Source organism: Lacerta agilis, chromosome 17 (assembly GCF_009819535.1).
Source record: "Lacerta agilis isolate rLacAgi1 chromosome 17, rLacAgi1.pri, whole genome shotgun sequence".
Taxonomy (NCBI): Eukaryota; Metazoa; Chordata; class Lepidosauria; order Squamata; family Lacertidae; genus Lacerta; species Lacerta agilis.
The window spans coordinates 2,421,393-2,435,196 of record NC_046328.1 but is presented as its reverse complement, the minus strand read 5'-3'; the positions used below and the strand labels follow the sequence as shown (position 1 = coordinate 2,435,196).

The 13,804-nt window shown below is 44.5% G+C and overlaps 1 protein-coding gene and 1 non-coding gene across 2 annotated transcripts in view; one reads left to right on the top strand and one right to left on the bottom strand.

Moving 5' to 3' along the window:
* The window catches only part of NCOR2 (nuclear receptor corepressor 2), a 355,588-nt gene that overhangs the window by 276,320 nt on the left and 65,464 nt on the right, over positions 1-13,804 (bottom strand).
* On the top strand, positions 2,682-2,788 carry LOC117039342. Its single transcript, XR_004425760.1, has one exon. It is a non-coding gene; the product is annotated as a U6 spliceosomal RNA (small nuclear RNA).

Genomic DNA, 13,804 nt, shown 5'->3' with positions numbered 1-13,804 from the left:
AAAGTGAAAACTCTATTTTTTTAAATAAAAAAAAACAAAGAAAAGAGCAGAGTACAGTATACAAGCATACAAAGAATCTGAGCTCAGCAGATATTTGTCTGGTTGAGTATGGTGTGATTAAGAATCATACCCAAATGACTGAGGGGAGTTTCCAGTTTGCTTGCATAATTTGCTTGCAAAAGGCCCCAGGTTCAATTCTAGGCAGTTTGACTGTCTGTAAGAAGCACTTAACTGCCTGGAAGCACTTCTGCATGAAGCATCCATGCAACCAGTCACCTCTAGCCCAAGGGCATTGCAGTTCCCTCCGATACCTCAGGGGACTCCAGCTCAGAAGCTCTAGTCTAGTATAAGGTTCCCCAACCTTCTTTGTTCATTGACCCCTTGATGAGCTTATAAAATTATCATTGAGCCTGGTCCAGATTTTTAGGCATATAATTGAAATAACGTCAAGCAATATAATCAACATTTATTAATCACTGATGCCCAGAAATCATAAAAAGTTTTAAAAAATATGATTTTCCTCCCTAGCAAGGGAAGTACACTCTGTGTATGTCCATGCCTTTTATTTCTGTAGCTCATACGTTCTAATTAGATTTTTCACACAATACCTCATGGGCCTTTCTACCTCAGGCCCTTTTTGACCCCATCAGGTCTTATTTCACCCCCTGCACTGTCCCATCAACCTGAGGGGGGTCAATATCAACCATTTGGGGAAACCCTGCTCTAGAGCAATCCATCTAGAGTCAAGCAGGCTAGCCCTTTTGAATCAAGAGGCAAAAGTGGAGCTAGCGAGGTATGTGTGGCCCCTATTTATGGCTCAGTCTGGGGCTGGCTGCTGCTAAGTCAACATCTGAGCTCTGCTCTCATGGAGTCTATAGCCCAAGCCAAGGGTCAGCAACCGTTTTCAGCCATGGGCCGGTCCACCGTCCCTCAGACCATGTGGTGGGCCAGACTATATTTTGAAGGGAAAAAATGAACGAATTCCTATGCCCCACAAATAACCCAGAGATGCATTTTAAATAAAAGCACACATTCTACTCATGTAAAAACCACACTAATTCCCAGACTGTCCACGGTCTGGATTGACAAGGCGATTGGGCCGCATCCGGCCCACGGGCCTTAGGTTGCCTACCCCACATCATCAGTACACTAGTATTCCCAAGGTGACTAACAAAAACCAAACAAAAGCACCATACATAGAATCATAGAATCCTAGAGTTGGAAGAGACCCCAAGGGCCATCCAGTCCAACCCCCTGCCAAGCAGGAAACACCATCAAAGCATTCCTGACAGATGGCTATCATACGATCAATGAGAGGTCAATAAATGTAACAGAACAGGGGAGAAACCTATCTGAAAGAATGGATAAATTTTGAATCAAGGTCAGAAACAGGGAAGGAGCCAAAGATTAGCTGGACTGAGCCACTAGGCTCAGTTGACTTGCTAATGCAAGAGTAGGCACTCAGGTTCCCGGAATGCAGGTGTATATAACTAAACCACTAGAGATCAAGAAGCTGGAGCAACTCCCCTATGAGGAAAGGTAATAAGGGGGGTGGGGTAAAGGCAAGTAAGAGGAGACATGAGACATTCTCCCATCATCTAGTGGAGAAAGTTGTTGTTGTTGTATCCCACCCAAGTGGACAGTGAAAAGCTTTTCTCCATCTTTCATAAAACTAAAACTTGGGGACATAGAATGAAGTTGTTGACAAACGAAAATACACTTCTTAACAAAGCATATAGCTAAAACTATTCAATTTGCACCCACAGAATGTAGTGATGGCCATGAGTTTCAATGGATTTAAAAGAGGATTAGACAAACAGGTGAAGGCTACTAACCACAGCAGCTATTCTGTACCTTTGCTGCCAAAAGAAGTATGTGTCTGAGTCACAAGCGCTAAGAGGGCTTTTTTTAAGTTCCTAGGAAATGCTAAGTCCATGTACATAGCTGTCAACTTTTCCCCTTTTTTAAGGGAAATTCCCTTATTCCGAATAGGATTCCTCACAAGAAAAGGGAAAAGTTGACAGCTATGCATGTATCAGGAATACGCCGGGAATCTCATCAGAAGGAAATGAAATAAGCAGGCCACACAAAGCTGGCCAGCCTCCCCCGACTCCTGTCCTCAGCTTTGTTAATGGCTCAAGATTTATGCCCCATGTTATGGCCTGTCTATTAATTACAATTCATTTCTGAACTGCCACTGAGTCCTAATCCAAGTGAAGTCAGATGGGTGGGGGAAATATTTCCTCCATCAGAAGCAGGGTCTTCCTACATTATTTAACATGCATTCTGTAGGCTAAAGTGACAGGCCTATTTTACTTTAAATAAAAGCTAATTGAAAAAAAATTGCTCCTCCAGGTGTCAACACATTGATAGGGCTTCCTGCTGTTTCAGACATCTTGATATTTCAATTTTAGCAGTACGATGGGCCTGCGGGAAATCGGAAAAGGGAAAGCACTTGTACTCCAAAGGAGAAGCAGTGGAGCTGAGGAGAGTAGTTTTATTTCTAGATGAAGGCCCTCGGGGAACAATGTGACTCTCTGGAATTACGAGATTTGGTTCACCAATGCATCTGCTCCTTCAGAAAGGCAAAGAAAAGAAGGCAGGTGAAAGGGAGTCAAATAAAAACCTGCACACACACACCCCTCTCACACTTCTTGGGGTTCAATGTGACTCAATGGTGAGTGCTCACTTCGGCAGCACATATACTAAAATTGGAACGATGCAGAGAAGATTAGCATGGCCCCTGCGCAAGGATGACACGCAAATTCATGAAGCGTTCCATATTTAAAAATAAATAAATATGGTGAACAGGGAACAGACTCTATCTATGGTGGCAGCACAAACAAAACAAGCCAGCCCAAGTTTGCCTCCCTGTGATTCCCTATTAGCTCAATGGGACAAATTAAAATGGACTATAACCTAAGGTGCCGATTCAGCGAAGAGCAGACCAGTTACACACAATTCAAGTGCTTATAGGAGTAAAACACTCTTTTTAAAAGCACCTCTTAAGGCTGAACCCCCACCCAGGCACCTTTTTCTGGTTCACATTGTTTTTTTCTTTAGCTTCTAGTTTCCTAAACAGACCATAAATATCTGTTTGTTTCAAACAGCGTTCTGTTAGAAATGTCACGAGTTGGGTTTTAAAATTTTGTAATTGTCTTATTTTATTTGTTTTTCAAAAACTGTTTTAAACTTTAATTACCATATATACTTGAGTATAAGCCTAGTTTTTCAGCACATTTTTTGTGCTGAAATAGCTGCCCTCGGCTTATACTCGAGTGAGGCGGGTGGTGGGGGTGGCGAGAAATAAGCCCTTTCTCTCCGCTCGTGCCGCCACCCGCTCTCCCCAGTCAACCATTCCTTAAGAAGTGTACAAGAACAGCGGTTCTTTACTCTCCCCAGGCAGCTTGTTCCATTCCTGAACTGCTCGCATAAATGCAAACTTGGCAAAGGAGGAAGAGGAAGGAGCAGCCCAAAGGGTTGCTTTCGGGCTGCTCGTTCCTCCTCCTCCTCCACAGCGGCAAAGGTGAACCGCTTATACTCGAGTCAATAAGCTTTCCCAGGTTTTTGTAGGAAAATTAGGTGCCTCGGTTTATATTCGGGTCGGCTTATACTCGGGTATATACTAGATAACTGCAATTCCCCGCACAGAACTACAATTCCCAGCGTGGTTTAACAATCCTTCTCAGGAAACTGCTGCTCTGTAAGAGGAATTGGGTGCCTGCCTAACAACTCTTAGCACCCATAACAAACTACACTTCCCATGATACTTTGAGGGAAGCTGTCACTGTTTAAAGCAGCATGATACTGCTTTAAATGTACAGTGCAGATGGGGCTGAAATGCTCCTAGGACACATGGGAATCCTATAGCTAAGTGGATTTGCACGTTCCAAGGCAGTGTGCCTTTTGAAGCCGGTGGACTCTCCTTCCTTGGAGGTTTTTAAGCAGAGGTTAGGTGGCCACCTGTCATGGCTGCTTGCAGTGTTCGAAATTAGCCAGGTGCCAGGCACATTTTACATCTGGCTTTCGACCACTTGCGACCAAGTGAAGATGACTGGGTGCCAGTATAGCCCCTGACATCTCCACCATCTGGAGATGCATGCCTGGGGATCATTGGATCTGGACTGCTTTCACACACTAAAACCCGTATGTGAGGTGTGCAGTTTTATTTATACTTTTCAAGTTTATACATTTCATTAGTTTTACAATCAATTTAACATTTCAAAGTTTGACTTCCTTCCCCCTCTTTCTGTGCTTCATTAAATTTATTTTTTAACATCTTCTGCATATCCAAATTCATTTAATTTGCTCATTTAATTATCTACTTTAAATATATACTCTTGTGAAACTGCAGGTTATTACAATAATCCTGCCAATGTTTTTATCTGTATGTAAATATTCAAAATACCATTTCCATTCTTTTACCAAAAAAAGTTTGTTATCTTGATTTCTTATTCTTCCGGTTTCACCATTTCTGCATATTCCATAAGTTTTTGTATCCATTCTTCCTTTACTAGAACTTCTGCTTCTTTCGACTTTGGGGCAAGTAACATTCTTGCTATTGTAATAGCATACATAAATGCTTCTGGTTTTTTTTTTTTTACAAAAGTTATTTTGAACATCCTTTTCAATTCATTGTATATCATTTCCCAGTAAGCTTTAACCTTACTACAAGACATATGATAAAAAGAACCTTCTTTCTCTTTACATTTCCAACACTTGTTTGATTTAGATTTATACATTTTTGCCAGTTTACTCGGTGTTAGATACCAACACTATATCATTTCTATACAATTTTCCTTTAAACCATAACATGCTGTAAATTTTATATCCATATTCCACAATTGTTCCCAAGCTTCCATGTCCATATTATGATCAATATCTACTGCCCAGTGTATCATTGAGGATTTTACTTGCTCATCCTTTATCTCCCATTCCAGTAATACTTTATACAATTTAGACAACACTTTTACATTACATTCCAACACGTCTCTCTCCAGTTGTGATATTTGTTCCCTAAACCCTCGCATCCTACCTTTCTTAAATACTTCATTCAAATGATGATATTGTAACCATGTTGTTAATTTCCCAGGTAATTCCTTAAATTCTTTTAATTTATACTCTCCTTCCTTTTGTTTTAATAAATTTCTATAAGTTGTCCACCCTTCTATCATATTCTTTTTCTTTACCGCTATAGCTTCCAGTGGTGAGAGCCAAAGTGGTGTTCTTACCTCTAATCTATCTGTTATATTTTGTCTGCACAATCAGAATGAATTTCTGGAACCAAATTGCTTTTTCTATGCAGCCTGAGCAGGAGCAGTCACCATCAAGAAAAAGAGGTCCAAATAGGCCAATATATATGTAAACTGTCCTTGAATCAAGTGACTTTTCTTCTTTAGGTTCTCAAAGCTCTTAACCTGGCTCAAGGTTCTCATCTGAACTAGCCGGATGTATAACTGAGAATCAATCAATGTCAGTCCATCAATTGAAAAATAAGACTTTAGAGCTGTCTTGCCCAAAAATGGCAACTAGACATTCCGTTTTGGTGACTGCAACTTTGGTTTAAGGAGCCATTTAGCACCTAGTTTATATATCTGTGTTTCTAACACTGTGCTTTCGTTGAGATTCCTGCCATGCAGGAGGTTGGACTAGATGACCCCTGGGGTCCCTTCCCACTCTACAATTCTAGGAATACCAGTTGCATGTTTCTTGCATGGATCAAAAGATTGTATCCTTGGAAACCCTGCCAGTAACAATGCGTTAAATCCCACGGCTTTCTCTCAGTACCTCAACCAAGGCAGGCCTACCAAAAACATCCAACATTAGGCTACAGAAAGCCCTTTATCTCTTGGTTGGGGGGGGGGGTTGCAGCCAAATATATGAGTACAGTAGTTCCTTTTCTTCCCCCCACCCCACCCCATATTTCAGTTCTGGCAGTGAGTAATAACTTGTAGCTATGGTAACCCTGGCTGCTGTCCAAAGAGCCTGTGGGTGAATTGACACACAACTACTAGGCCCGATGGAGGTGCAGGGAGGGAGGGCTCCAAAAACACTAGTTAAGCCAGCCCAATAGCCTTGTCTCCCCACCCCACTTAAAAAAAAACATTTCCTTTGCTGCAGCTTAACAAATTTCTACTATCAAGCTTCTCTTTCTCCAGTTTTGCAGGTCTGTGTGTTTGAAAGGGGTGGGTGGGTTATGGGTTGTAACCAGGGAAAGCCTGCTCAGAGAGAAGACTTACCAAAATTAATGAAACTGACTTAACCATGTCTACTAATTTCAATGTGTTTACTCTTGAGTAGCACGGGAAACAAACAACCTTTTATTGCCACACCCCTAAATTTCATAGAATTATAGAACTGTAGAGCTGCAAGGGACTCCAAGGGTCAGCCAGTCCACCCCCATAATGCAGAAATCTCAACTAGATCATACATAATTTGTTTGCTATGTTTTCCAGTGGGTTGCTGCATATCATTTTTGGAGGTTTTTCTTGGAGATGGGTCCCATAATTAATTATAATTGCCTTCCACATACATCCGAAGGTGATGTACAAAATAAAGACAAATAAAAAACAGGCACCAAAAATAGCACAGAAATTAACAGAAGCTAAGTTTAAAAACAATTTTAAGAATGAAACTCTATGGCGGAGATTTATACATCTAGCTGGGAAAGCTTTTCGAGGGTGGGGGGAGATGACGTCTTCAGCTGTTTCTAGAAAGTGTAGATGTTGTGCACCTGTGGTATCTCAAGAGGGATGCCATTCCACAGAACAGGGGCAACCACACTGAAAGCCCTGCTCTAAGATACTGCTGAGCAGGCAAATTTCCATCCTATATACAAATAGTGACCTCATTCTCCAAAATGGCACCATCCTTGCACAACAGACAACAGACCTAGGCGAGCCCCAAGATCTGCAGAAGAACAAAAAAAACCCTGTAGAGAACTCCCCCAAACACCCCAACATAGATGGAGCACACTAGTTAGCTGTTGAGAATGGAAACCTTGGGGAAAGGGATGGAGTATCCTGGGAAAGGGCATGGCAAGCTGATGAACAGCAACATTCCACATTGCAACATTTTGTTTCAGGCCCCCCCTCCCACTCCACCCCCTCTTCTTCTTTTTTAACAGATTTGCCAACTCTTTGACTCTCTTCATGCAGCCCAAAATGGAATGGCCCTTCCCTCCTTCCTTCCTTCCTTTCTTTAGGCTCAGAGCAACTTACAAAATAAACACTAAAACCAACTACAGTAGAACAAAAACTTAAAAACAAAAGAGAGGACTTACAGAAAAGAGGCCTCAAGTACATTAAACCCTTCAAATTAAGGGCCAGAAGCCTGGGTAAAAAATGAAAGATTTTGCCCAGTGCCTGAAAAAGATGGTACCGGGCAAGCCTCACTGGCGAGATTGTTCCACAAGCAAACTACCCAAGAAAAATCTACATTATAATTTGCCTGCTGTATTTGTATCCTGTCTCATCTCCAAGAGCTCAGTAGGGTTTATATGGGCTTCTCATTTTACCTCATAGTATCTCTGCGGGGTAGATTAGACTGAGCACATGCAAACTGGCAACCAAAAGCCATCTTAGTGAGAATCATGAACATACAGCAAATCTGCAAATCACTTCTGCACAAACAAGATGTAGGTTTCGTGTAAATCCTGCAAGAAGTGCAGTGACCAGAGCGGCTTCCATGAACCTGGCAACCTCCAAGTGTGTATTACAGCTCCTATCATTGTCAAGGAATTGAGTTAAAAATATCTTGCAAGGTACCACGTTGTCACAGCATACTCTTTTCTTTTTGTGTGCAACATAAGGAGTTGGAAACCTTTAAAAAAAATGACGACAAAACTTGTGCAATCAGGTATACTGTACTTTTCTGTCTGTTAGACGCCCCCATGTATAAGACCCCCCTATTTTGGGGGACACAATTTCAAGAAAATGAGGGGAGATGGCCCAAAGTTGTTGAGCCTAACCCCCCCCCCCCACGCAGCTGCGGACAGGAAACACTCCCTAGATCGTTTCCCGCGTGCAGGTAGGGAAGGCATCGAAGGAAGTTGTGCTCCAGCCAGCCATGCTGCTGCAAGGCAGGAAACGATCCAGGGAACGCTTCCCACATGCAGCGGCATTGGGAGAAGCTGCGCACCGTCAGCCAGCACCCCCAGATCACTCCCCGCGTGCAGCGGCATCTCCCCCCCCCATGCCACTATCCATGTATTGGGCGACCCCAGTTTTTTGGCATGGTTTTTGTTTTGTTAAAAAACCCTGTCCAGTGCACAGAAAAATACGGTAATTGCTCTTCTGTAAATCTGGAGGTGACAAGGATGGCAAAGACTGTGTTAGAGAATTAAGGAAGAACCAAGTTCGAATTCCCCTCCATCTGGTAAGCTCACTGGATGGCCTTCGTCAGTTACTACTTCTCAGTCTAATCCAACTCATTTCTTGGGAACATAAAACTGATAGGGGGCAGACCATGTACACTAACCCTGAGCTCCTTAAGCGCAATGGTAGTATTTGTAAGTAAGTAAGTATGTATGCAGAGCCGTCTCATTCATAGGGGCAGGTGGCGCGGTGCACCAGGGCGCCAGGCCCCCCAGGGGCGCCCCCGCAAGCCCGCCGGCATACCGGGCGCCCCCTCCCCAACCTGCCCCCGCCCTAGGGGCGGGGGATGAGGGGCCTGGCACTGCAAGCCGGCCACCCTCCGGAGCCCCAGCTGGAGTGCTGGGAAGGGCGCGCAAAGCTCCGCGCCGCTCCAGCGCCACGCCCCTCATCCCCCGCTCGCCCACCTCACTCCCGCGCTGGCCGCCCCTCGGGGGATGATGGACGTGGCGCTGGAGCAGCGTGGGGCTTTGCGCGCCCTTCCCAGCGCTCCAGCTGGGGCGCCGGAGGGTGGCCGGCTTGCAGCGCCACGCCCCCATCCCCCGCTCGCCCACCCCCCCTCCCGAGGGGCGGCCAGCGCGGGAGGGAGGTGGGCGGAGAGGCGGCCCACCGGGGGCGCCGAGGGATCGTCGCGCCAGGGCGCACGATCCCTTTGAGACGGCCCTGTATGTATGTATGTAAATATTGTGTGAATCAGCACCACAATCTTCAAAATCACACCTCCTAATTTCCATATGACAGTGGCAATGAGCCTACCACCTCCTCTGCAATATGCCATTTCCCCCTATGGCAATGCAATTTACTCTGCCCATATCAGAGCTCTTTTTTATACTGTAAAATGGAGAGAGAGCCGCTTACATAATAAGCTATTAGCATTTAAGGGGCCCATGGGATCCCCTTGCCACATTTCCACGCTACTCTTGCATTTGGGGGGTGTTGCAGGGGAGAGCCTTTTCCAGCCATTAGAATCTGGTGTTCAATGCTGAAAGCATACAAGAATTCCACACACCACAAAAAATAAATAAATTACGTAAGCACTGGAGCATCATAGTGCAAGGATCCTTTCCAACACCGGGTAAATACATGCAGATTTAAAAAGTGTTTGTGGGCTAAGACTGAGCTTGTGCTAAAGAAGGAAAACCAGCTGGTGGCTTTCAAAACAAAGAAAGCAAAAGCCCCAAGGGACAGTTTTAAACCCTCCCTGTGAAAACCCTGCTCTGGCATGGAGCAATGCTTTTGATGAGGAAGACAGGGGGGGGGGAGCAGAAGAACACAGAAGAACACATCCTCTAATATTTATAGCACACCTAAAATGTACTCCCAACACTTGGAGCCTGGTTTATGCCCAGCAACTGGCAGGAGCAAAAGCTGTGCGAGCTTATTGTGCGTGCTGAAATCCATTTAAAATGTGCTTGCCATGTGTGCAGGGAACTTCACTTTTATTCATATCTATATTTCTTTTATTGTATTTGTGGACCACCCATGCCACCAAATTCTCTGGGTGGATTCACAGAAAATAATAAAAAAATACAGTTAATAATTAAAATACCAAAAATAAAATCACAAAAGCAGTAAGCCCAGCCCCAACCACAACCCAAAAAATCCAAATAAAATCACCAAAACAAAATTCCACAGCGGCTAAAACTATCTAAAACCAGCATTAGAATCCAAGAATCCACCTATCAGCTGATTCCCCCATTCCCACCACCCTTCTGAGTAATACCCCTCCCCACTCTCTCACTATATTTAAGGGTCTGGTGACTTCCGTTTCAGTGTATCTGAAGAAGTGTGCATGCACACGAAAGCTCATACCAAGAACAAACTTAGAGACCAACTACTGGTGCTACTGGAAAGAATTTTTTATTTTATTTTGTTTTGACTATGGCAGACCAACACGGCTACCTACCTGTAACAATGATGGCATCCTAATGAGAGCTTCGCCAGAAATGCTTTTAACAAAAGCTTTATTTGTTGATGTTTCAACTTTTTCACAAATATTCACTGTATTTTACTCCCACCCTTTGTCAAAGCTCAAGGCCTGACCCACTGGCGTTCGCCTTGAGCAACAGAACACAAGAGGTGGTGCCCTCCTCACCTCTGCCGCCTGCCTGGCCACCTGCACTGCCAGCAGAGGCAAGATTTTGCCAGAAGCTTTGTGCTTTGTGGGGCCGCTGCAATGCAGGTAACAGAAGCACAGCGTCAGTGAGGCAGCAACGTTTCTGTTTCACCAAGCAATGAAACAAGGCACACCACCCCAACTCAAGGTGCTGTGTACATGGTTTCCTCAACTCCATTTTACCCTCACAGTAGCCTCACGAAAATAGTTTAGGCCTAAAGAGTGAGTGAAAGACCAGAGTCACCCAGTGAACTTCATGGATGAGCAGGGGTTAATATTCTCCAGCACTGAAACTCAGAATTCAATCTCCAACTGGTCTCTCTCCCCATTTGTTCCCAGGTCACACCTTTGAACATGGGACGCGGGTGGCGCTGTGGTCTAAACCACAGAGCCCAGGGCTTGCTGATCAGAAGGTCGGTGGTTCGAATCCCCACGACGGAGTGAGCTCTCACTGCTCAGTCCCTGCTTCTGCCAACCTAGCAGTTCGAAAGCACATCAAGTGCAAGTAGATAAATAGGTACCGCTCCGGTGGAAAGGTAAATGGCATTTCCATGCGCTGCTCTGGTTCGCCAGAAGCGGCTTAGTCATGCTGGCCACATGACCCGGAAGCTGTATGCCGGCTCCTTCAGCCAGTAAAGCAAGATGAGCGCCGCAACCCCAGAGTCATCCACGACTGGACCTAACAGTCAGGGGTCCCTTTACCAGAGGAAGCTGGTATGGACACATCCTAAGCAGGACACTGGAAGAGGTGCAATTCCTGCCCAAATGTTTAAAAAGGGTAACAAAAACACTGTGTACCTATGGTGTCTATAATACTATAATTACCAATACTCCTGGAACAACTCCACTTGCCATTGTTCTAAAACTAAAATGGAGGGGAGGCACCACCTCTACAATAGCTGCAGGAAGTCACTGATATACACACTTGTAAACCAAGATTTAGATCAGGGGTCCCCAAACTAAGGTCTGCGGGCCAGATACGGCCCACGCGAGCCAATTATCCGCCCCCCCAGCGCGGCTGCCATCTCCGGGTCTGAGCGGTACCGGAAATAGCTTGTGCGCATAGCATCATTTCCAGCACACGTCTGGCGCAGCGCAGCACCGGAAATAGCTTTTGCGCATGCGCAAAGCGTCATTTCCGGTGCACTTCCAGGTCTGCACATGCTATTTCTGGTGTCGCGCCGTGCCAGAAGTGCACTGGAAATGACGCTTGCACGTGTGCACAAGCTATTTCTGGTGCCGCGCTGACCCAGAAAAGGCGAGCGTGCGTGTATGGGTACGTGCTCCCCCACCCTCTGGCCCGCCGCGCGATCGGCACTGGAGGAACTGGCCCGAGGCCATGTAAGTTTGGGGACCCCTGATTTAGATACACTTACCGGTACATTTTAAAATATAACTATATTTCCCACAATATATATATCCCACAAAGTAGGATATATCCCACAAAGCCATGTATCTAATACCTTCAGATGACCCACACATTTTCAGCTTCTTTTTTGTTCCTGCTTTGAAGAGACAGAGGCACAACTTGAAAGGCACTGACTGAAGAGTTCAAAGCCATTTATAATCAAAGAATCTGGAAATTTGCAAAGAGCAATTATACCCAGTTTGCATGCATACATCCAACCCCTTAAATTGTACACAAAAAGCAACGAACATAGAGCAGTCTTTGGTCACCTGGTGCCGTCAAAATGTTTTGAGCTGACAGTCTCATCAACCCTATTCAGTAGTCTAAAACATCTGGGAGGGGCAGCAGGTGGGCCACAGAGAATTCAAGAAAGGGGATAAGCGCGAGCAATTGCTATTCAGCCAAGAAGACCAGCAAGCAAAGTTGAACCTGGCCTGAACTAGATATAAAGGCCTTGAAATACTGGTCTTCCTTTTCTAATCTTTTTTTTCCATTCCTCTTTCCCCCAGTGTCTTGTAGTCTTATTTTGAAAGTTTGGTGGCAAGTCACTTCCCTCTCTTTTTAAATTGATGTGAGCCACTTTGAGAAGAAATGCTGTCTTAAAAACAGGGAGGAAATAAAATAAAATAAATGTGTATGGGTAGCATATACCTAGAAAGTTTGGATGAGGCGTGGTTATGTTCCAGGCCCCTGAGCACATAAGTGAAAATTGCTTAAGTGGTGAGCATCCTCTAAACCCCCTTTAAACACACTTTCAGCTGCTTTCTCTTCAAACCACACCAAAAATACTATATCCAAAAATATCCACAACTAGAATTGAAACTCTGGGGCTGGCAGGAGGCTGGAGGATGCATGAGAAAGCAGCAGCAGCCACCGCCGCCCCGGGTCTCTTCAGGGCTTCCTCCACCCTCACCGACACCCTGTGTGGGCTGCAGGGAGGGTCTCTTTGTGAGCCACAGGTTTCAACTTATTAATTAAATTATTTCCCAGCGCTGCACATATACATGCTCACGCACAAGTCAATTATTCATAAGGGGGGGGGCACCTGTAATATATTCCTTGACCAGCAGATCCCAAGCTGGGGTACAATCCTCTCAAATTTAACATTAAAAACTGTTTTAATAAAAACCGATTATTTTCATAAGAATCTACTTTACATGAGCAAGTACTGTGTAAGTTATTTTACAACTTTTAAAAATTGTTAAAGTAAAAGATATATATTTAAATGGAGACCATTCACACATGTTTTGTGCAAACAGGCAATGCGAGATCAAGGGTTGTAAACAGCGATTACATTACTAGTTTAATCATTAGGCCTCTAATGACCGAAATGTGGTCCCTTCACACATTCCTTATTTATGCCCCCAACTGAAGGTGAGCCATTTTTTTAAAGCATTAGTTTAAGGGGATGGGGAGACTGGGAGGAAATCCCAGCAATTAACTCAAGGAGTTCCGACAGCAAATTACACTGTTCAGTCATGTGTGTTCCCAAATAGCTTGATAAAAAGGATTTTAGAAGAGAATGAGCAAGAATGGCATTCCTAACAATTAGCTGAGGTAGGATGGTTTAATCAAGCTTCCCCACTGCAAAATACCAACTTGTCACAAGCTAAGGATGAGAGGGGCAATTATCAAAATCAATCACCATGTGGCACTCGGTAATTGAAGGCTCAAACATTACCTTGGGCTGAGATCTCTTCACACACAAGAGCTGTCTGTGCAAGCAAGCAACATAATATATGTAAACTGCAAGCCTGCAGATCTCTGATGCAGCAGAAACTCTCTAGGTTCCACAGTGTAACTTTAACACATTCAGGGCCGCCTAGTATCGGAGACAGTCCTGTACTCAAAATCTAACGGTATACTTGCTGCTCATGCAAATCACTGGCCCGTACAAGTGAGACACAA